Genomic DNA, 24,798 nt, shown 5'->3' with positions numbered 1-24,798 from the left:
CAGAAGCTCTCCATGGGCAACTTATTCCGATGCACAAAGATTTGCAGCAGCAGAGGCTTCCTTGCTCCCCTACCCCACCCCAGTCATGCCCTCTGGCACCTCCTCCTCCACCATTTTGGCACAGCCACTTGCAAACTGCTGGTTGAACATGGAACCATTTGCTTAAATCTTTGATTTGTTTGGAATTGTTTATTTTTAATCAGAGAGCATCTCAATTATTGAATGGTCCATCTTTTTTTCCAGTTACGTGAGATGGTTCTCTTATCATAAACTAAATTCTGCTGAATATTGTGGCACAGTTTTGTATTTTCCATTCTATGTCATTAGTTCAGCAGTCTCTGATACTTTTTGAGCATTTATAATATATTTTAATATCTAAACTTTTAAAACTAACTTTCATATCTAAAGATGCTAAACCACTTGCTCTTCTCTTACAGAGATTTTGTGGATATTATTTCCTTATTTTTTCTTTATAAACTTACTTCATTTAAATGACTTACTTCATTCAAACTGTTGGTATTTCTATTAGGATTGCTATCTTTATGATTAAATTTGTTCTTAAGATGTGTGCAAGTTTTCATTGGTTTCCTCCACAAGTGCTTTAAATCTCTTTTTTCCTAGTCTTGCACATTTTTTTTATTCCTTGGTAGTATGTCTTTTTGTTACTACTGTTGAATTTTTAAAAATTGTTTTTTATACGTTGATTTCTAGTTTTTTTATGCGTTGATTTCAAGTTTTTCAGTTCATCATTTTGCATTTTTAAAGTATATTGTAATTTCTGCTACAAATGATTCTTTTATTTCTCCCTTTCTAGTTTTGCCTAGCTCTAATATTTTTATTTCTTGTCTAGTTGCTTTGTGTTGAACCTAGATACAGTCTTAAACAATATCAGTGATTGTGGGCACCTTTGTCTTGTTTCTGATTTTATGGGAATGTTCTAGTATTTTACCTTGAAGTATCATAATGGCTTTTAGTCTAAGTTAGATACATTTTACTAGGTTAAGGAGTAGTTCTCTGTGGGGTAACAGAGTTGCAGCTGGACATGTGGACATGAATTTCTTAAGGACAAGCACTCTTTAAAACATGCATTTCTCAGACCCCTTGCATTTAAGTGTGGCCATGGAATTAATATGTGGTCAAGTTCTCACCAATGTAAGTAAAGGTGACATATGCCATTTCTTCCATACCCTTTCTTTTCCCTTCTTGCTGGCAGGAACCCAGAAGTGGTGGAAACCCAGCCTCAATTCTGTGGATGACAAGGCTTCAAGGGATGGCAAAGCCCAAGATTGAAGGAATCTGGGTCTTAGAACAACTACCTGGAACCAGACTACTACTGTCTGGCCTGGAGTACCCACTTCAGTTTGTTACTTGAGAAGGAAAAATAAGCATATTTGTTCCTTAAACCATTTTATTTTTTGTGTTGTTGGGTCTGTTGTTATATACCACTTAACCCTTTATTACTATTATCATATTTGTTCCTATCTTTGAGTGATTTTTTCAAGTGTGATTTTTTTTTTGTCAAAGGCCTTTTTTTCATCTGTGGAGATTATTATGTGGTTTGTCTCCCCATATGTACATTAAATGAATAGTTATATAATATCTGACCACCTTGGTGTTCCCTGGAATAACTCACACTTGATCTTTTTGTTTGTTTGTTTTTGTTGATGTAGAATGTTTATTAATTTTTCCATGAAACACTCAAAGTTTGTCAGTGGGAATTACTTTTAATGAAAGACTTGTACATTTTCTTCCCACGAAGCCTGCTTTGTATTAGGAAATGACATTGTGATCCATTTCACTACAAGTGAAATATTGCAAAATATTTACAAGAAAATATTTAAAATAACTCAGACACAAAAACCAAGATGGGATGAAGTAAACCGGTGACTCAGAAATCTCTACTCCAGTGCCAACAGCATACAAGAGAGGAGTGTGAAAATAAACTAAGTAACTGAGATCCCCCTGATCACGCTTCAGAAGAATTGGAGAAGGGAAAGAAATGGGGTGGAAATGGTGATTTGAAAGCCAGTGGATGTTAGCAGCACTGCTTCAACAATCAATCTATTCTGAATGAAATACCCCTTCTTATATGCACTAACTTTTGACTAAGGCTAAACTTCAGGGTATTCTTTGCACTGAAATTCGAAAATACCCTGACAGTGGAAGTAGCTCTTTCACCTAATCTTAACAAGAGTCTTTTTCTCCGTGAACCACTGATGTGAACAGGAGTTTGTTATGGCATCAAAAGCTGTCACAGTAACCCCTCCATCTCTTTCCTGAAAGCTTCATACACATCGTCCTTAGTTTGTACTGAGACAGGAACAGAAGGACCAGATTTGGGGGCTGCTTTGGCAAGCAGTGCAGCCGAATCATCCTCTGACTTTCTCTGGGGGCTAGCAGTAGCACCTTTATTCTCCTGATGAACCCTCAGTGCAGTGGCCACAAACCGAATAATCTCCACCTTGGGATTAGCAATCTGTTCCTTGGCACTGATGGTTGCTGTGACTTTCTTCTAAATGGTGGCTGCACTCGTATCACCCACCTGGGGTCACTGAATCGTATTGGGTGGGGACACTTAAAACCCCTGGGTTTGTCAAGGGAGCTGGTGGGAAAACCCAGGTGGGGCAAGTCCAAGTGGAAGCATCAAAAGTGGGCAAATTGTACCAGAATGAGGTGGAGAGAAACCTGGAGATGTGGGGGGAGATAGCCTCGGTTGAGGACCCCAAGGAGGAGGGCCAGGGGAAGGCCTGGAGGTGGACCTGGGGTAGGGCCGGGGGTCAGCCTGGTGGTAGTTCTGGAGGTAGAAGTCAGGGTAAAAGCCTTGGAGTCCTGGCATTCCAGGTGGTCTCAGGTGACCATAAAAGTGATGCCAAGAGGTCCAAGAGGAGGTGGTCCTGGCATGGCAGGTGCTTGTATCTGAGAAGGAGGAACAGCTGTGGAGGAGCCTACTGCTGTGAAGAAGCTGTAGATGTGCCATCTGAAAGAGATTCTTTTTTATGCAGTTCTTGTGACTGCTTTTCTGCTTCAGAATCATCAGACTCATCTTCATCATCATCCTCTGAAAATTCGTCTACTTCTCGTCGCTCTTCTGGGATTTCTGACTTGCCATTAGAAGCATCATGGCTTGAAAAGGAATCAATTCCTACTTGTTCTTCTTTTTTTTCCCTTGATTTTCCAGGCATATCTCAAACTGTATGCTGAGACCTGACTTTTTTCTTCATTGTTGTCTTTCTCACTATCGTCACAGCACAAATTCATCTCCCTCACTTTCACCATCTGATCTGTCAGTGTCACGGTCTTCAGTGCTGTCATCATGTTTATCCTGACCCATGTCCTCAGGATAGCCATCATTCTCATTGGTGCTGGAAACATCATCATTGTGACCTCACTGGGCAAGTTGAGGACTATATACATATCTTCTTCTCACCTGCAAGAATGAAGATCTAGGGCAGAGCCCACTTTACAGCCATACATCTACGAGACTTGAGGAGGAGGTGGATCAGGGAGAGGACAAGGAGGTTTTCTGCAAGGGGGCAAACATGGAACACCGTGTCCAAGAAGAGGAAGTATAGAGAATGCCCAAGTTGGAGGTCCATAGGCTGCAGTCTTTTTAAAGATGGGAGGTGGCTGGGCACCAGGAAGTGGGATGTCCTGGATCAAGATGTTGGAAGGAGCATGAGGCATATCTGGCAAAGGAATACTCTCACCTTCTACTGGCTGACCATTCTTGACAGCATCAAAATATTGACAAAGTTGAACCCTCCTTTGTTCCTATTCTACTTCTAGCTTTCTCGATTCTTTGTAAAATTTGGATTCTTTTTTTCATAGAGTTGTAGAATATGTTCAGAGGTTTCACGCAGCTTTCGTGTTGATCTTTCAGCATCTTCTCATTCAATGGGGGCTGTTGCATGGGGTTAAACTCCATTTCATCTCATTTCTCCACATCCCCGATAATGTGCTTGGGATCCTTCATCTTCAAAACTGCAGCTCGTACCATCAGGTGCTGCTTTTTGTTCTTCTTTAATTCTCTCTTCTGAGCTTTGTTTCAGGCCTGGTCTGTGGGGTTCATAAATTTTCCATTCTTGATGGATGATATTGATCTCTGTCCCATGTTTAAAATCTGTATTGTTCACTAGTTCATTAAAAAAAAAAGGCAACACTTCTGCCGAGTTTCAGGGACTCCTAGAAATGGGGTATAGGAGATTCTTGGCTTCTTTTACTTCACAGGGGACTTCAACCCTCAATTAGCCACTCAACCACCACCATATCGAAAGCTCCCACATTTGATCTTAATGTATCATTCTTTTAGAGTACTGGGAGTTTTCTGTTGATATTTACATGTAAGATTTTTCAGTTTTTTAAAAAAATATTTTTAGTGACAAATCTTCACATACATACAGTTCATATATGGTGTATAATTAATGGCTCATGATATCATCACGTAGTTGTATATTCATCAGCACGATCATTTTTAGAACATTTGCATCACTACAGAAACAGAAATAAAAAGAAAAAAGAAAAAACTCATACATTCCATACCTCTTACCCCTCCCTCTCATTGACCACTAGCATTTCAATCTACCCAATTTTATTTCACTCCTATCCCCCCCATTATTTATTTATTTTTTTTCCATATTTTTTTACTCATCTGTCCAGACTCTGGATAAAAGGAACATCAGACATAAGTTTTTCACAATCACATTGTACAGGTTGTATTGTTGTACAGTTGTCTTCAAAAATCAAGACTACTGGAATACAACTCATTAGTTTCAGGTACTTCCCTCTAGCCACTCCAATATACCATAAACTAAAAGGGGATATCTATATAATGTATAAGAATAACCTCTGGATAACCTCTTGACTCAATTTGAACTCTCCCAGACTGAAATTTTTTTTTGTCTCATTTCTCTCTTACCCCTTTTGGTCAAGAAGGCTTTTTCAATCCCATGATGCCAGCTTCTGGCTCATCCCAGGAGTTCTGTCCCACGTTGCCAGGGAGATTTACACCCCTGGGAGTCATGTCTCACATAGGGGTGAGGTCAGTGAGTTCACCTGCTGAGTTGGCTTAGAGAGAGAGGCCAAATGTGAGCAACAAAAGAGGTTCTCTGGCGGTGATTATTAGGTATAGTTTTAAGAAGGCTTAGCTTATTCTTTACAGGAATAAGTTTCATAGGGGCAAACTCCAAAGTCAAGCACTCAACCTACTGATTTGGTTGTCTCCATTGTTTGTGAGAATATCAGAAATTCTCCGAGATGGGGAAATTGAATATTTCCTCCATTCTCCCCCAATCCCCCAAGGGGACTTTGCAAATAGTTCTTTAATTCACTGCCCAAATTACTCTGTGATATATTGGGGCATCACACTAACCTGGACAAACCAAAAAGATCTCACACCCTACTCAAGATTCCATGTACTTATGGTGTTCAACTAAACTGACCATACAAGTTAAATTAGGTAATGCATTACCCAAAATATAAATTTTGAAGCAAATAAACATCTCTCACTTTGGTCTCACACAGAAGTTGAAGTTTTAAAATATGGACAATATCATCCATTGCCCTGTATTCTTTTAGTCATTTTTTATTTGTATAATCTTTATTAGGTTTTGGTATGAATGCTGCACTTTCTTTATAGAAAGAATGAAAGTCTTTGTTTTTTTCTATATTCTAGAATTGTTTTAAAATATTGGAATTTCGTATTCTTTAAACATGTGGTAGAATTCCCCTGCAAAAATTCCAGGGCCTGGAGATTTTGGAGTGTTAGCTAATTGATACATTTTCCTATTTCATCTTTAGGAATCTATCAAATAGTATGCTATTAGAAATAGATACTATTTCTAGATTCTATAGAAATAGGTTCTATAGTATCTATAGAAATAGATATCAAACTATTTAGTTTTGTAGCTCCTCTGGGATCAGATTTGGTAAAGTATATTTCTGAGAAAATTATATATTTTATCCAGGTTTACAATTTTTTTTTTGCATAGAACTGACTAAAATAATCCTTTTCATTTCTTTTAATTTTCTGTTTTAAAGGTTATTTTATCCTTATTAACTTGTATTTTATGTATTTCTGCTTTGTTCATTATTACTTTCATTAGGTTAGCAGTGCTTTACACACTGAATGATTTTCCTCAAAGAACAGACTTAATTTATTAATTCTACTCTTTTTTTCTAGTTCTTTGTATCTACTAATTATCCTCTTCTTTTATCCCATTGATTTAGTTTCTTTTTACAAATTTGATCCAGCTGCTCAATTAACTTATCTTAATGCTTATTTTTTATTAATATAAATATCGTATAGTAAGAATTTTCCTTTAAGCAGCATTTTAGCTATATTGCATGCATTACAATATGTGCTATTTTCATTCATATTATTTTTCTAGAAAATATTGGTTTTAAAAATTATTTTCCAGTTTTATTAATTTTTAGGTTTAGTGTATTATGTTTTCTATGTTATTTCTAGAATTTGAATTTTTGAGACTTTTATTGTAGTCTGACATATTATCTGCTTTCATAAATATCCCATGGATAGCTGACAAGAGGTACAATTTTTGTTTCTGAGGAAAAGTGTTTGCTATATATATCAATGTATATAATAAAGAAAGTTTGCTATTTTAAGTCTCCTGTGTACTTGCTTATCTTTGTTCTCACATTTTGTCCTTGAACTAGTGAGTTTTCTGCTTCTTACTTCCTGTAATTTCAGCTTTATGAATTCTGTGCTATGCCATAAACTTTCATAACTGTTAAATCTCTATTGTGAATTGCATACTTTAAAAGGCATTATACAGCGTTGTTTTTTGGCATCGTTTTGGACCTGATTTGTACCTTGTTGGATATGAAGATCAAGACTAACTATTTTTATTTTCTTTTGGCCAGTATACCTTTGCCTATTTTTGTAATTTTTTTTTTTTTTTTTTTTTTTTTTTAAAGGAAAGACAGAGAGAAGGAAGGAAGGATAGAAGGAAGGAAGGAAGGAAGAAAGGGAAACATTTTTAAACATTTTCTTGTTTTATTGTATTCTGTTTCTCCGTTTTTGTTACATGGGCTGGGGCCGGGAATCGAACCGAGGTCCTCCGGCATAGCAGGCAAGCACTTTGCCCGCTGAGCCACCGCGGCCCGCCCTATTTTTGTAATTTTAATGTTTGTGAATCCTTTGTTTTAAGTGTTTTTTAAAACATCATAGAGTTTATGTTGTTACTTCCTGAGTCAATCTTAAAATCTTTTAACAAGTAAGTTAACCTTTATGATAGGACATAGTAGAGAAATTCGTCCTGATTTATGCTATATGCTCATTTGTCAATTTTGGGGTTCATGTTTGCTTTATTTTCGTTGTCTTTTGTTATGTTGTCTGTGTCAACTGATTTGTTTTCTGTATATACTTTTCTGATATTTAGGACGGTTTTGTAGATATTCTAGTGGTTATCTTTGTAGTTATGCCTTTATATTACATGCTTAGATTTCTTTTTCTTTAGAGTGCATCATTTATCTACTAAGAACAGTGATAAATGTGAATGCTTTCCTCTTTTCTTGTTTTTTGAGAGCTGTCTGGTACGCTCTTCATCCTCACTCTTCACTGTATTGCCTCTTTCTCTCTTCTAGCATCTGTCAGATCTCTGCTCTATTGAAACAACAGTTTAGCATGCAGAAAATATAGGTTTAGCTTGTCGGCATCCTGTATATCAAGGAATTACTTTTGCTGATTTTTTTCCTGAAATCTGGCATGCAAAACCATCTCACTATTTTCTGACTTTCCTTGCAATAATTTCACCTAAGATTTCTGCCTAATCTCGGTTGCTTTGGGGAACCTATATAGGTTTTTGAAATGTGCAGATTATGTCCTTTGCACATGTGCTGAAAATGAATCTTAAATTTTCTTTTTGTCACATTGCTTTTTTTTTTTTTTTGCTATCCAGGAGAAGTGGAAGATCCTCTCTTCTACTGTCACAGTCATAATAGAAAATGAAAACTGACATTTCCTTTGTTGATTTTCTTCTTTTTTCTTTTTGTACTGGTGACCCTGGCTGAAGTCCCAACTGTGACTTTATTTATTACTTTCCCCTTTCTTTCCTTCATATTCTGCTGATGGCTGTTGTCTTTTTCCCATGTTCAATAAATTTCTACATTCATAGATTGTTTTGCCACTGTGTGATCATATAATGCTTGAGTTCTGTGTGAGAAGTAAGTCTTGCCCTGCCATCGTCACTAAGTATGTCATGTACCGCAGTTAAGAAGTAGCAAGCCCTTTGCATGCTGAGATGTTGTCTTTATCCGTCTGTCTGTCTGTCTTTCATCTACCATCCCCTTACCTAGCACTAGCCTCCCAATTAAGGAAGCAGTGAACTCTTTCTTCTAAGTTTTAACCCCCTAAAGGAAACACTCATTTTTTGAATTTTGCAAAACACACCTCTGCACATATTTGATGGATTCTTGCAAATGTGATAAGCAAATGAGGAAACCTCTGGTTCTGCTATGAACAGACTAATTATAACCTTGGTAACCTTGTGGTATTTTTTTCCCCTTAAACACCTACTGGGTCCATTTTTCAAAGATCCTTTCAAACATTTAATATGTGAAATAAAAATTACTTTTAAAAACGTTTTGGCTCAGCATTGTCATTTAACATATGACATTTCACTTATGGCCAAAACAACAACAAAAGATGTACCTATTTTACTTGTGTGAAAATGAATAGGTAAGGAATAAATAAGAACATTCATTTAATGCATGCATTTTAGAATTAGAATCATGATAAGAAGTCTTGAAGTGTAAGTATTTTTTGTATCATTAGGATAAAATTACAGCATAAAGTCCTGTAAAATGTGTAATATTAAATATAGAAAGAAGGTGGGGAAATTTGGACAAAAGTGTACATTAAAACTCTGGTCTACTTGAGAACTGAAAAGGGAAAAGGAAGCAGATAAAGTTGCTAAAGTATAGTATTTAAAAAGAGATACCACGAAGAAAGAAATCATGGTAATCGATAATTATACACATCTACACCAGAGATTGACAAGTGCTAAAAAAAATGAATCAGTCTAATTAATGATTCATATTTAGGTTAAGAGGAAGTCTGGCTATTCAATTAAGGGTTCACTGAATTGAACTGAATTTGTACCTCTTTAGAGTTATAAAATTCTTTGTAAAAGTACAGAACAGCTTCTCAGCAGAGGTGGGTATTGACAAGCTTATTTATTCTCTGAAACTATTTTAATAATTCAATCCAGGAAATAATGAAAGTGTCTTCTATTTAAATTTGTTCTTCATAGTACAATTTCTTACTTGTTAACGTTTTGGTTTTGAGTTAAACTCTTTTTTTATCAAGGTGTAAAAAAAAATAATCATTATCGTAACCAACTGGCACCATAATTGCTTTTAGGGAAGGAATTGTATTTGGGGGAAAAATAAAGCGAAACAAAACCTGCAAAGCCATTTGGGATTAAAAGTGAAAGACTCTGAGGATAGTAGGCCATGCAACAGGTTAAGCTGTTTATTTTTAGAACCGAGGCGTTTTAGAATAAGGAAGAAAGGGGATGATACGTGTGGGTGTGTGCATGAAAAGGATCACAGAAGGAAAAGGAATGAAAGTAACTGGAAAGGTGATGTGAGGCTGAGGATAAGGAGGTTTGAAATTCTCGTGGACTTAGGGGACCCAAAGATATTTTAAGATCTTGGATATACACTATTCCATTTGAAATTGTATTACTGCCATGTAAGTCCATCTTTCCTCTTCCCCTGAATCTTCAATGAAGTCTTCTCTACTCAAGAGTGTTATCTCTGTGAGGATTTGTTTTTCTCTCTCTGGAATAGAGAAGATTGCTTTAGTTTGCTTAAGTGGCTGAAATGCAATGTACCAGAAAGGGGGTGGCTTTTACAAGGGGGACTTATTAACTCACAAGCTTACAGTTCTAAGGTCGTGAAAATGTCCAAATCAAGCCATCAACAAGAGATCTGGCAATCCCTCTGCCAAAGGCATTGTGTTTGCTGGTCTCTCCCTTTTCTTCTGGGTTTCATTGCTTCCAGCTTCTTGGTTCAATGGCTTTCTCTCTGAGCTTGTGTCCTTGTCTCTCAACTTCTCTGAGTCCTTCTCTCTCAGCGTCTTATAAAGGACTCCAGTAAGAGAATTAAGATCCACCTAGGGCATACCTCAACTGAAATAACCTGATCAAATGGACCCACCCACAGTAGTTCTGCATCCACAGGAATGAAATAGCTTTAAGAACATGATCTTTTCTGGGGTCCATAACAGCTTCAAAATGCTAAGTTAACATGTTGTAAAATAGCAGGAGCACTCATGGAAGCTGAACCTCAGAGGAAGAAATGACCATGCACACATAGCTCTTTAGATTTTGCAATGTTTTAAAATCTTGGAGTGGTATTTGAGCTACTCTAAGGCACGGGAATGAAGATTACAGGTCACCTTTCCTAGATTTCAAAGGATAGGGAAGTTTTAGCTCATATCTTTGTTATTTTATATCATGGATATTGAGATTTTTAAATAAAAGATACAGTTTTAAGACAGCGATTTGAATTTTCTCAGAAATTATGTGTCATTTATTTTACCTGAGCTACTGCAAGTTTCCCAACTATTCAGTGACCTGATGGCAGCAGCATAGATGATATCTGCACTAAATAGTTTTGAATTTTCGCAGTAGGACAGATAATTTCACAATACCAAATGCATACAGAGTCAGAGGGAGAGTTTGTACTGAGTCTGTAGATTCCAGAGAGATTATCCTCAGGGACATATATACCACTATTACAGAGCTACTTTAGAGAACCACCCACCAGTCCCCGTGGCTTTACTTTTTAAGTTGTTGTTTTTTTTTTATATTTTGTTTAATTCATAGTAATTTTTTTTCTTTTGCATGCAAAATGCTAGCCAAGACATGGTCAGACATCATATATATGCAATTCTACATTGCTCTAATTTCCCTTTCTTTCATGTTTCTCAAACGATAGAAACAAAATATAGTCCTATTACCTCAGAAGTGCAGTTTGATTTTTCTGTTACTAGATGTTAAAAAATTATGTCCTTAATAGCAATGATCTTAGTTCTTAGAATCTCAAAATTACCCTTTCACATTGCCTCAGTATCTTTTGAGCATTCCTTTGCAGAGAAGGAAGATATACGGATAAGATTTTTATTGCAAAGTTTGCCTCCACTTAAAAATTCATTATTAGATCAAGCAGACCTTAACAAATATTACCCATTATTAATATAACTATCCAGTGTCTCTTAGTTCTAGACTTCTCTATATACTTTCATATAAGTTTAGAGAATTTCATTGAAATATTTAGATGAATAATGTCTAACCATTATTAAAATTTTAAAAATGCATTATCTTTAGAGTAAAGGCTTGGAAAGTGACCACTTTCATCAAGCAATAAGGCTATCAGGTGACAATCTTATATCAACGCAATACACTTACATATAGAGGGAATTTTAGAACTGATACGTTTAGTTTGATTTCTTTATTTTGAGGATTAAATAGACTAAAGCTTCGAGCAATTAAATTACTTGCTCAAGTTACTGTTGCTAGCTTGTGACTGAACTGGCAATGCAATTCACAACTTCATTTTCTCTACTTTTCTTTCTCTTCTGTCATTCTAAGTTTTCTAAAGGACAGGAGCAGAGAAAAATAAATGTTGATGGTGGGAAAGAGGTGGGATTGGGTTAACATGGGGACTTGGAAGGGGAGAGAAAGTTTGGAGTAGGAGAATGTGTAGGAAGAACGCTGAAGGTCAATATCTACTACTTCGGGTTGTTGCTTCTCCAGTTTTACAGAGTGGGAAGAGCCATTGAGTTCAAATTCCATAAGAGAAACTATTGTCACCCAATGGTATTTGAAAACAACTCACAGCTTTATAGTTATTCCTCTGAAAAAAGTGACTGATGATCTTTGAAAATTTGGAACAGTTAATTTGACTTTTAATGATGCCCTTTTGTCATTTTTAAATGCTCCCTTCCGAAGTGTTGTAAATCGCGTCATGAAAAATCAAGTGACATTTTGAATGTTGTTGATGATGACATTTTTATAGCATTTCTTGAGATAGCTGGGGATGCCCCAAATTGTTGAAAAGCTGTGATTGGGAATTACCACTCTGGAAACAGATTGCTATGGTTACTGTGCTTAATTTTGTGAATTCTGTGTTTAATGCTTCTTTGAGTCTTTGTGCTTCCGTGTGCACATGGTTTTAGAAGTGAGTTCTTTTTATATTCTAGTTTGCCTAACACAGATCTTTTCCTATCAATCAGGGAAATAAAAATATATCCAGTGCCTTAAAAGCGAGCTTGTTTACATTCTTTAATCTAGTGTTATTTGCTGCACAGAATCATTTTAAGTGAGGAGTAAAACACTCAGGAAATTAAACTGGGTATAAAAGATAACTGCTAGTTCTAAATTTCTTGTCTTAAGTTATGTTTGCATTTGCTTTCTTTTATCATTTAGTATGGAAAGAACAATTCATATATTATGGATGAAAATGCTACGTCCTCTGTGTTTCCTTAGGCCCTGCTTTAAATAGTGTGTGCGGCTACAGTGGGTGGTTTATACGCGATGTGTGGAAGGTAGTTTCTTTCGTGTAAGGCGTGCTGCTTACACTAATCCTTTAATACACTCATAGCCACCCAGAGCAGTTAGAGGCCTAAGCTTCTTCATGCTTTACAGAAAACACTCACTCCTACAAATGCTGTACACTCCCAAGTCAGTCCAAAATGTTTGCCACAGGATTTGGACTTCATCCCCCACTCTCCTTTTTCTGGGATAAAGTCTTTATACACATTTGTTTGATTGTTTTTATCTCTTGATACTCACAAATAATGTCAGTGCACAGATAAACCTAAGAAATATAAAACTAGAATCCTTTGTATAGAGAGCCATAAAATTTCAAGCAGAGAAATCGTTCCTGTGAAGGAGAGATTCATTCAGAGTACGCTTGCATAGTTAGTATTGGTCAAGAAAGAGTCCATGAGAATAGCAAAAGTAAAAACATCTCGAATGAAGAATGGTATTTTTCAGTGAGTTTTTTTTTTAGATTTTCTTACATGTGATTGTTGAGAGTATCTTTTTTTTTTTTTCCCTTTTGTATGCTGCATGGTGGGAGTCACATTTCATTCTTTTTCCACATTGAATATCCCCTTATGGTCGCAACATTTGTTGAGTTGTTGTTTAATTTGGTTCTTTGTTTGTTTGCTTGTTTGGGAAGTGCGGGGGCAGGGAATCGAATCTGGGTCTTCCGCATGGCAAGTGGGAGAGAGTATTTGTGTTTATTGTAGGTTGGATATTTCAATCACTGGTGTCTAATTCTCTTGACTAATGCACGGTTGCCCTATGGAGATGAACATGTATGCGAATGATCTTTCTGTGATATTTGCCTCATGCATTGATGACGTGGGTCCAGTCATCTCTCCTGATTGACTGGTAAACGATCGTTTCTTTTCTAACTCTTCTGTGTTCCCTTCTAAAGCTGACAACTCAGGCAAACATACCTATCTACCGCAACCTACGTTTCAGACATCTGTTCTTCTTTTAATATTTTTGTTTGGTTAACACGTTAGGTGTTTTTCTATCTGTTAGAGCAGTAAAAATATCTCTAGAATCTTAAAATAAGAATTGTTTACATTCTTTAACCTAATGGACATTTGCTTCCTAGGATTATTTTAAGGGAAGAGTGAACACTTAGAAAATTAAACTAGGAATAGCAGGCCATTGCCGAATTCCACATTTTTTGTTTGTCTGAAATTGCATTTGCATTTATTTTCTTTTCTCATTTAGAAGCTGCCTGAATCCCAGAGAAGTTCTCAAGTTTGAGATGTAGTAAAACATAAGTCCTGAAATTAGGAGTAAGAGAAAATGTTGTTTTCTTGGTTATCTCCTGTGTTTTAGAACTCCTGAATACAGATCTTTGCAAGTATATATTTGCCACCATTACTTTTTGAGGAGGTTGTATTTATAGTGCTTCAAAATTTTGTTCCCTTTTTTAAGGTTAAGTTGGGATTTCTTTAAAATACTTGTTAATGTAAAGGAGAGGGCACTCCCTTTATCTGGGGCCTGAGCATTTGCAGGTGCACAAAAGTCATGCATGATACTTGTCAAAATATGAAGAAATGGAAATTTATCTGCAAAGATTTTACCATATGATATGTGTGTAAGTCGCTGAGTTTGTGATTATTTTGCGAATTCAGTTTTATTGTTGTTGTTAGCATGATTTAGTAGAAAAAAGAGGATTTTAGTATGTATAGGCTTGACCTCTCCTAAGTTCTGGGCCAAACTGTAAATTGTAGGAAGTAAACATTGTACTATGGAAAGGCCATCTGAAATGCCTTTGTTTCTTTGTACGTGTGATGGAAGAAAGGGCTTTTGAAAACAAAACGTGTTTGATAAAATACCAGCATTTCTAGTTTCTTCCTTCTGTTTTTTTTTTAATAATTTGTTCATCCCTCTATTATAACATCCATCAACTTGCATTTTAATGATTTAGCTGTCATTCTGTGTTAGATGCCCATAGTAGCTGTAGACCATGCCTGCTTATCTTTTTTATTCCTAAGGACTGGCATAATTCCTGATGCATAGGAGGTACAGAGAATAAATGTTGAGTGTATATGTGAATGATTAATTTGATAACCTCCTGCAAACCTTTTTTAATGATTAAAGAAGACAGGTTATGAAAATAGTGTTTTTTGGTTCTCATTCAAGAAATGAAAGGAAATCTTTGTTTAGCAAGGGATTGCATGATAATTTATAAATGAAATTATTGTTTTAACAATACTTTGCAAAGAGATAAAGGAATGCTTCATGGGGTAAGAGAAACAGTATATTTGGGCCTAATCTTTGTGGGCAAATCCACTTATTTTGATGTATGGCATTGTGGATGCAGAGCTGATAGAGGGAAGCCAGGGGGTTATCTCTGCTCCCCCAAATTACATATGACTAGAAATTGCAACCAGACAGCAGGCTGTAAGACAGGCGATAGGCGCTCCACCGTCTGGTGCCTGCTGTGGGTGTCTGGCACCCATCCGTACCAGATTTGGTGCAAGTGGGGGCTTCTGTTTAGGAAACTTTGCCAATGTTTTTCCCTTTGAACAGTGGGTTCTGGCTTTGTTTCTGCATACTTGCATGGGAGTTAAAAAAAAAAGTCCCATAATTACAAACTTATTTACTACACCAAAAGCACTGGCTCTAATGTAATGCTGAGTGTGAGCATTTGCTGCTGCTTTTACAAGGAAAATCATCCTAATATTTTTTCATTGCAAGACTTTAGACCTAAGTGTAGACATAATCTCTGAATGATCTACCCTTCCCTTTTCAACTAACACATTTATGTACTCATGTGTTGGGAGTTTCTATAAAATATTTCTTGAAAGTATCGTCTTTGGTCTCTTTTATCCTAAGAAATGTTTTCATGTTTGAGAGTAGCATCACCTCTTATTAAATCATCCTGTTACCTTGACCCTCTCCCTCTGAGAAAATTGCATGTCTGTCTTCCCAAGAGTGGTATTACTTCTTTCTTTACCATTTTTTCATTTTGTTCTAATCAAGGACACTCAAATATTGGATTTTCTTCTCATCTTTTCAGTTTTTGCCAGAACCCATGATGCTCTTTATTCCATTTGGGCATATGTGAAATGTTTGACTCAATTTCCTCTCTCCTGATCTTTTCTGTTTTTCTAAAACCCTTGCTCTTCAAACTTTTTGGAAAGTCAATTTCAAAATATTTCCTGCAAGTGAAATTCTTTATATGTAATAAATAAATGTCACAAATGAAAATATGTTATTTTTAGTGCATTGTCTGTGCTTCCCCCCAGATGAATGAATAGCGCCACAATCCACGCAGTGGTCCAAGTCATAAATCAAAGAGTTGTTCTAGATTCTCACTCAGTCTCTATCTCTGATAAAGCATTGAATCTTATTAATTTTACTTTTTTGCATCACTACACCTCCCACCAGGAATCTTAGTACATTTTTTCACTATTTTCTATCTACATTGCTGCAGTAGATTCCTAAATTGTCCGTCTTCCTTATGTTCCTGCCTTGTCATCTACCCCTGGACCTTTCCAACTTTTTCTTTCCTTCTTTCTTTTCTTTCTCTTTTTTGATGAAGAACAAGTGAGGTTTATTTTAAGTTTTTAAGTATATAGTTTTAACACCCCCCCTTTTTAAACAATCAAGGGTTTGTTAAATCATTGGATGCAAGTCATATTAGCAAAAAAAAAAAAAAAAAAAAAAAGGGACTACAAACATGAACTGCCATAGGTATTGATTAGAAAGAGTGCCCTAATTGTGAATCATCCAGCGTCAATGCAGTGAAGTCAGAAGAAACTAAAGAATACGTGTTTTGACTGGAAATTATGTAGCTTCATAACAAGTTTTCTTACCATATCCTTAATTACTACTAACCCTGTTATTAGGTGGTAAAAATAATCCATGTCCTAAATCACTCCAAGTATTCAACGTTAGGTAGCAGGTTGACCTTACTTTGAATTTTCTGTTTATTGATTAAAATTTTCAACTTGTATGTTTACCAAAAGTACTTTCCATATTGAAATACTTCTAATAATGTACCTAGGAATTGATATTTTCTGTAAGTTGTCACAATATGCCTTATCTGAAGAACAGATTTTTTTCTTTTTTCATTTAATGATGCAACACAGAAATGCTGACTTTCTACATTCACATCTAACTTTTTCTTTCACATTTCAGAAGATTGGTGAATTCAGAGGAACTGCTGTAATGGCTACAGAGAGCTTACTATATTAGTATTTCAAAAATTTATTTCAACCCATTTCTTCTTTTATACTCTAAAACGTCTTCATTGTTTTGGTTGATGAGATAGCCCCACAGAAAGATGGTGGTGCCCAAAATTAGTCCAACTTTCAGCCAGTCAGGATTGCTATGCTGGTGGCTCCTAAATGTAGAATTTTGACCATGCAGAAGTTCATTGTAATCAGTTGCATATTTGAGTCTGTAGCTTTCCTGGCTTCTCTTGTTCCCTCTTTCTTAACTCAAATCTGATTATTCATTGTCCTCCTTAAAATCCCCCACCTGTATTTCCAGAGCTTTTGGGTGGAAATGTAAGGTTTACGAGGCTACTTCCCCAAAATACTGTACCCTTAGACCTTGACTAACTAGTTTTAATCCCCTCAACTATTTCCTTTCCCATGTCCCTTTGCATTACTTGGTAATATCTTTTTCACCCCTTTCCCTTCATGCAATTATTTTCCTCCTGGCTGTTTAACACTGAGCATTTAGATCTAATTTAGATGCCTCTTCTCTCCACTCCCATAGGCCTGGGTACATCTCTTTCCTTAGATTTACTTCCCTCTGCTAATGTGGTTGGTTCCCTATCCTTACGTGGTAAGCACAGTCTCCAGGGTTTAGTGGGGTATTGCTTGCAAACACCCACCATGAATGAATGGATAGATGAGTCTAAGAAACCTCCTAATTATTCTCAAGTGCTCTCTATACCTTAGTTCACTTTTATTAAGGACATGACCTTATTGAATTATGTTTGTATTTAAATCCTGATGAAAGCACCACATTTAATTGTAGACTTAAGTGCTGAATCTTAGAGCACTACTGAGGTTTGTGTTGTTGATCGTACATTCAGACAAATAACTGAACACACAAAGTAAAAGATCTAAGCCATTGATGACACAACCTAATGGAAAGAGATTAGACAAAAACCAAGGAGCTCTTGGTGCCTCTGCCATATATCCCCATTTCTTTTTTTATACTTGGTTAAGAAATGTTAACTTTTGAAAGGTTAATGTGATGGTGCTAAGCCCTCTCTGAGGGGTGATTGATCAGTTTAAATGCAAACTCAATGATTGAGCAATTTTATACTGATGACCTTTGAGATTATACATATTGGTCTCTTGAGGAAGAACTCATTTCAGTGAAACTGCTTAGAAACATCCTGAGTTTATAAAATAAGATGCAATATAAAGAGGCATTTTATATTTGAAGCTATTGAGAAAGATTGCTTGTTGGGATATTTCACTATGAAAAGTGACCATAGATAGAGAATGCCTGTGTCATTTTATTGAGTTTTGAAGGACCACAGTTCACCGCCATGGACTGTATTAATGAACGATAGGTTAAGAGGACAGAGGAAAGCTAGACAGGGCTCACATCTTTTCCATATCATGTTAGCAGGGTGAGAATAGCCTTGTGCTTTAAGAGGACTCCTGTAATGAATCTGTGCAGCTTTAAGACACAAGAAGCACCATTTCCACTTTTTGTGTGGTTCTTCGTGATTTTCAGCCCTTTTTAACAGTTTGTGTCCAGTTTATCATCAGTGAAACTATCTGCAAACATATAGTCCTCTGTTGTTATCATTTTTGGAACAGTATGTGCCAAATACTATAAATGTATTTCTCACTCTAATTTGCCATGCATGTGGTAGATATTATCTCTGTTTTAGAGATGAGAAGGGCAGGCCACTGTGGCTCAGCAGGCAGAGTTCTTGCCTGCCATGCCAAGGACCTGGGTTCAATTCTCGATGCCTGCCCATGCCAAAAAAAAAAAAAGAAATGAGGAAACCAAAATCTACTTGTATAAATAAGCAATCAACAAATATCCAGAAGTGGAGATGATTTTAAACCTGAACAGCCCCTGGAGGTCCCGTTACTACTCTTGTCCTATGAGGTGAGGAAACTGAGGCCCAGAAAGGCTCAAGGACTTTCCAAAGTCAAATAGCTATTGGTCAAGAAAGGGCTAAATCTCATCCTTCATGAATTTCAGATCAGTATTTGCTTGATCATTATTCTTAGCTCAACTTTATCTACTTCATATATTTATAAAGCACTTAGTAAGGACAAATTGCTAATGGTTTATATTAAGATATGAAGGTTTAATGGATAAATTCTATTGCTACTCAGGTGCAAAATGTGGAGAGAAAAATCCAGTGGAAGAGATGAAACTCTATTTTTTCCCCTGAAATAGTATCTTCAAGCCAGGACCAAAGGCATGTTCAGAGAGGATATACAAAATTGCTTTAGTAACTCAATTTCAGAAGAGTTTGACCTTGTCAGAATGATCTGCTATATCTGCATAAGGGATATTAAGAATCCAGAGAAAATAAGGTAATGTGTTCAGAATTCCCATTCACTGCATTGAAGTTATCTGAGGAGCAAAAAGAAGAAATTTAAGTTTCTATTTTGAATGGTAAATCTGTCTGTTAATATTGTTAGGCAGAAAATGCTTCCTAAGAGCTTGATCCTTGGCCCATCCATTCAAAAATACTCCTATGTCCTATGTGCCTGGTTTTAAGTACTTTTTGATTACGATATTAAGAAATGAAATGATCCCAGGATTTCTACAAATTAAGTTCTAATTAACGTTACTGACGATTATACCATTTCTTTGTAGAGAAGCTCTTTGACAGAATGAAAGAAGGCAAATGATACTGCTTTCTACTGACTGTATGACCTTGGAAATTTCATTTCCATTTTTTCCCCTGTAGAATAGGCATAATACTCCTATTTCAAATGAAGTGCATATCAAAAGTCTTGTCAATTGGAATGGTCTAGATCAAGGGTGAGCAAAATTTTCTGTAAAGGGCTAATAGTAAATATTTTAGGCTTTACAAGACAAGATCTGTGCTACAATTACCTACCTGTGCAGTTTTAGTACAAAAACAGCCATAGATGTACATAAATGAATGTGGCTATGTTCCAATAAAACTCTATTTATGGGCATTGAGATCTGAATTTCATGTAATAGTCACCTGTCACGAAATAATTATTCTTCTTTTGATTTTTTCGATCAACAATTGTACAACACACTCTTTGCTCATAGAGCATGCAAAATAAATGAGGGCCACACTTGGCCCATGGTTTGCAGTTTGCTAGTCTTGCAGTAGGAGACTGCCCAGGTATAAAGCAGTTCAAAATTTGGAGGGATTGACATAGTAGTGGCATTGGAGGATTGCATTTGCTAAGCCATTTGTATGATAAACTTCTGGTTTTCCCCTGATACTAAGAACTGGTCTTTGCATATGTTCCTAGCTAATGTCTGAGAATGCTCCTAGTATAAGAAATTATTTTCCATGTTATCTTCAAAGTCAGGCATAACGTCGAAGGTAGTAAAGCAGCACCCTGCACCCACACAATGCATTGAGTTGAACTGATAAAGATAAGTTGGGTCAGCATTTCAGTTCATAAACAAATTTTTCAAAGTTTTAAGGTCTCAGCACTTCTCTAGGCACAGCAAACAGCCTTGGCATGCAGACTGCCAGTCTCAATATAAAATGTTCATCTTTCCTTTTATTTTTGCTACTTGTATTCCAGAGACAATCTCTTCCTATTAAAGAAAGGGAATGAAAATGGACAACTCATTGAAATCAGAGCAGCCAAAGAAAAGAGTGTGCTCATTCTAATTTTATTTTTCAACCATCAGCCAAATAGGTTTATTTTTTAAAAGAATTTTTACAAGCTTAAAATGTTTGCCTTTGGACTTTGTGCAATGGTATTGGTTTTATGCAGTTACTACAGTTGGAATGGATTTCTATCACAGAGATGCTTCTAGAAAATGTCTTACCATATAAGTGATGTGTGGTCACATTTATTTCTAAAGCAGGTGCTGAATATCCCCTGTATGCCAGGTGCTAGAGATATAAAATTGAAAAACTAAGTTCCCTGCATTCAAGGGGTTTACTGTCTAGTGGGAGATCGTCACATAAAGAAATAATGAAAACGTAACTGCCAAAATAGGAGGGGTGCATGCAAGTTTCAAGATTTTTTTTTTTTAAATGGAATGTTTCACGAATTTCCATGTCATCCTTGTGCAGGGGCCATGCTAATCTTCTCTGTAACATTCCAATTTTAGTATATGTGCTGTCAAAGTGAGCACTTCAAGATTTTTTGAGATCATTAGTTCATCAATAAGGTTGCATTCATTTAGCTTATTTTGATTTTGTAGATAGCTTCCAAATATGAGTCTCTTGAAGTTATTTCTCTTCTCAGATGTTTTCATATCCTCTATTTTTTTTTTAACATTTTGTGATGAGAAAACAAGGGTCTTTAAAAAACAAATTCTCTGCTCTCCCAGTATAAAACCGTTCGATGAAAACTAAACGAAACCTAAGTATGAAATGAAGAATAGAATGAACCACAAGTATATACAATGGACAGATCCTGATACCCTGTCTCAATTCTTCAAATGAATGCTATAATTTCATCATATATTTTCCTTTAATAAAATACAGCAAAGTATAACCAAAACGTTAACCTTCTAGATCCTTAAAGAGTATATAGCAAAAGTAATTAGCATTGCTATTTTCTACATAAAAGCATTAGATTTTTAAAATTATCACATCATGCTCTGTTTTTACTTATGTTGCAGGTATTAATAAATTTGGGGAACGTCTCTGCAGTAGTATATGAACATGATAACAAGTAGAAAAAACAAAGAGCTCATCCGTGTGTGAAAATAACTTAAATAGTTATTATCACTAGTTAAGGGATTCACTGTCACATGCTAATTTCATAACTCACACAATTCAAATTTATACCTCATAAAAATTGCAAACTGTTGCAAGTCATGGACTTTAGGCTTGCTTATAAAATTGTTACAAAAGGGAAAGGTAAATGCCAATGTACTATTCTGTATTAATTTTTTCCACAAATCCCACTGAGTGGTTTTTATTTATGATCCTGATTTCATAAAACTCTAGGGTCCTGAGACATGGGTTATTTCAAAACCTGGTAGGCTATTTCAAAGTCTCAGAAAATGTGTTGGCATTTTTTGAAAATTTTTTTTTCTCTAATTTCTACTTTAGACTCATAAAGTTGGAAGAGATTGTAGGAATCAATTAGTCCAGGGACTTTTAGTTTTGAGGTCACAAAGTTCTAAATAAAAAAAACCCAACTTGATAAAATGGTAAAAGTTTAATTTGAGGTACATACTTATTCATGTGTTTGTGTGTCTATTTACATGTGTATTTGACAAATGATGTTGGGGCAGTTTGCTCTCTTTCAGTAATCTATTTTAGGTGATAGAAATAACAATATTAACATAAGTAGATATTGGGGTAGAAGTTGGGAATTGGAGACAAAGAGATTTTAACATAAAAAAACCTTTTCTCATTTATGTTGCTTCACATGAAGATCATTTTAAAAATGAATGTATTATTTTCTACCTTTGAAAAGTATTGCATGTATTATACATTTCTCATGTAGGTCTTACTTGCTTTTGTTGAATGACTGCAACATTTTTTGTGAACTAGTGCTCTTAAAATGATTTAAAAAGTAAGTACAGGGCGGGCCATAGTGGCTCAGTGGCAGAGTTCTTGCCTGTCATGCTGGAGACCTGGGTTCGACTCCCAGTGCCTGCCCATGCAAAAAATAAAGTACATTAAATTCAAATATAGTCAAATGAAAGAACCAATAATGAGAGTAGCACACTTAATGGGGAAAGCAACAACAAAAATGGACTTAATGAAATGAATTAAATCTAGACAGTATTTCCCACACATTACATTAAGGATAAAACAGAGAAAATAAAATGCTTGATTAAAAAGGAGACGAAAGTACAAATAAAGTTGAGAATAAAAAGCTAAGAAACCAATTTGGATAACATACTAGTAACAAATTTAAATGTCTAGATAAAATAAATGAATTGCAATGAAGTTTGATTTTCAAAATTAATGCAAGAAAAGCCTAAACACAAATACACATAAACACACACAGAGTAAACTAATCATTGTAGAAAAGAGGTGGGAAAGAAATTCACGGAAGACCATAAGTCAGTTCTAACAATACTTTAAGGGTAAGCTTTATTAAACATCCAGAAAATAGATAATTTCTATATTATTTGTACTGTTAGAGAGCTTTAAAATATTAAATAACTAAATAATTATAAGAAGCTAACCAACTTTGGACACCAAACCTGACAGCATGAGCAAACAAAGCAAAATTCCCCCCAGACAAACAAATAATGCAAAATCAATAATAATAAAAGCTGCTGACAATTCTCATTTTACAAATACAGAAATCAAAAGTCCAGATAAGATTTTAGCAAATAAAATCTAGCAGTGTATTAAAGAACACATCATGATAAAATATAAACCTATTTATTTCTAGGATCGGGGGGTGAATTCAGCTAGGGATAGGAGGAAACTTCCTAAGCTTGATAAAAGATGTTTTCTAGAACCTTAAAGGAAGCTTCATTTATGATGGTAAAACTGTACAAATATTACCAGTAAAGCCAAGGCCGTGAGAATTATGCCTATTATCTTTACTATTCTTCAACATTATTCTGGACGGGCTTTCCAACGACAAAGGAGAAGAAATGGAAAGAGACAATTTTTTTTTATTTGCAGATATTATGATTTCCACTTGGAAAATATGGAAAACAATGAAAACTAAGGATGTTAAATAAGTTAAGCAGATATATGAGCATTGTAGAAAAGTAGTTTTTATATGTCAACAATAAACAACCAGAAAATGTAATGTACAGAATCCATTTATAGTACAACTAAAATTATAAGGTATACAGAAATATGTGGAGAAACAAAATGTTTACCAAAAGTCCATAAAAAAGATGGAATAAATGGAAAGGTGTCTGTGTTTTTAATGGAAGAACTATAGGGTAACAATGTCTTTTTCCCTCAAATTAATGTATATTTGCAAGACATTCTAAATAAAACCCTGTGAGGTTTTTTTTTTTTTTAGTAATATGGCAAGCAAATATTAAAGTTTAGCCTGAAGACTGAATGTGTAGGGAGAGGCAATACCTTTTAAAAAATATTGAGCAACTGCTTGAAAAACTGGCTGAAACTGCTTGGAAATTGTTTGAAAATTGTTTAAAGAAAGTTTTAAGATCTCGCCCTCTGTCTCTCATACACATTCACACACATACTCACTCATGTATTGTGTATATACGTACATTTCTATTTCTATTTCTATTTAAGAATTTGTGTTTGATAAATGTGGTGTTTGAAACCAATGGGAAAAGATGGATTGGTAAATAGATGGACTTGAGATAAGTTGTTATCAATTTGTCTAGAAATAAAGTAAGATTCCAATCTTACAAAATAAAGTAAAAGGAATTAAAAATCCAAATGAAAGAATAATAAAAGTATTAGAAGAAAATATAGACTATTTTTACAGTCTTGTAGTGGGGAAAGATTCTCAAAGACAAAAGCTTAATATTTGTGATTTTAAAGAATGTCATTGTATCAATATAGTGAAAAAATATTCAACAGAGAAATGAATGAAGAGCATGTTCAAACAAATCACATAGAGCTGTCCTAAGGCCCAATTCACATTTGAGAACTGGTGATAAAAAATGTGGGTTATTTTACTCCATGTAAATTACTTTTCTCTTTTGAGAGGAGGACTTTTCAATGTGGCAAATTTCAATGGATTCTTCTAACTACTGGGAAAGATATGGACAGGAGGCCTCATGCATTGAGTACACCTTTCTGAAACGCAGTTTGGAAATATAGATCATAAATTTTTAACGTGTTCATTCATGCTACTTAGCAGATGTTTATATACAATTTTCTCCTAAGAATATATGAGATAAAATCAAAGATGTACATATAAGAATGTTTACTGAGTATTCTTAGACCAAATTACCAGGAAGAGCTCACAGGTTCAACAGAAAAGGGACAGTTAAACAATTGGGATTTAATCATTCAGTAAAATATATGAAGCTGTTAAAATTGTGTTTTCAAGGACTATTTAATGACACAAGAAAATCCATAATATAACATTTAATGAAAAAAGTAAAATACAAAATTATATCATACACATACATACTAATTTTTCAAAAACAAAAATCTCTGCAC

The 24,798-nt window shown here is 35.3% G+C and overlaps 1 protein-coding gene, 1 non-coding gene and 1 pseudogene across 2 annotated transcripts in view; 1 reads left to right on the top strand and 2 right to left on the bottom strand.

Annotated features, from left to right (window-relative positions):
* The window catches only part of NRG1 (neuregulin 1), a 1,096,123-nt gene that overhangs the window by 64,846 nt on the left and 1,006,479 nt on the right, over positions 1-24,798 (top strand). The window lies entirely within an intron of this gene.
* LOC143669665 (WW domain-binding protein 11 pseudogene) lies at positions 1,753-4,111 on the bottom strand (annotated as a pseudogene).
* Positions 20,749-20,855, bottom strand: LOC143670078 (U6 spliceosomal RNA). The gene has a single exon (XR_013169259.1). It is a non-coding gene; the product is annotated as a U6 spliceosomal RNA (small nuclear RNA).

This window comes from Tamandua tetradactyla, chromosome 26, assembly GCF_023851605.1.
Source record: "Tamandua tetradactyla isolate mTamTet1 chromosome 26, mTamTet1.pri, whole genome shotgun sequence".
Classification (NCBI taxonomy): Eukaryota; Metazoa; Chordata; class Mammalia; order Pilosa; family Myrmecophagidae; genus Tamandua; species Tamandua tetradactyla.
Note: the sequence above shows the minus strand (reverse complement) of the source record. Positions and strands in the feature narration are given on the sequence as shown.